A 446-nucleotide genomic window follows, 5' to 3' on the forward strand; every position below is an offset into this window, starting at 1 on the left:
AGCCCGTTTCCCTGGATGTACACCGCGAGCGAACACAAAATAACTGCAGTAAACATCCATGCATGCATGCGCCCACCATATGTTCCCAAGGATGCGCAACCTCATGCATTGAGGTGACAACCCAAAATACAGTTTTTATAAGGGCCCACGGCCCTTCAATTGCTATACCAGGCAGCGCTATGTGGATCTTATATTCTAAAGCTAACTGAAAGGCTTCGCCTATCAGCTCTAGCTACAAAAATTTTATTTAACGCTAAGCCGCACAAATGTTGCTGTATTGAAAGTACGGGTGACACCGGACTCTACATGAACAGCTCTTTATAATGGCTACAGCACTAGTGCTTTGTTTGTGTTGTATTCGCTGCATGCTTAGTGTGGGGCTGTACGTAGAGTTTAAATGGGGGTAAACAGGCCGCTAAAAGGGGAGAAAGAGTTGAAGTATAAGC

Source organism: Eimeria mitis, genomic scaffold (assembly GCF_000499745.2).
Source record: "Eimeria mitis Houghton genomic scaffold, Emh_scaff1682, whole genome shotgun sequence".
Taxonomy (NCBI): domain Eukaryota; phylum Apicomplexa; class Conoidasida; order Eucoccidiorida; family Eimeriidae; genus Eimeria; species Eimeria mitis.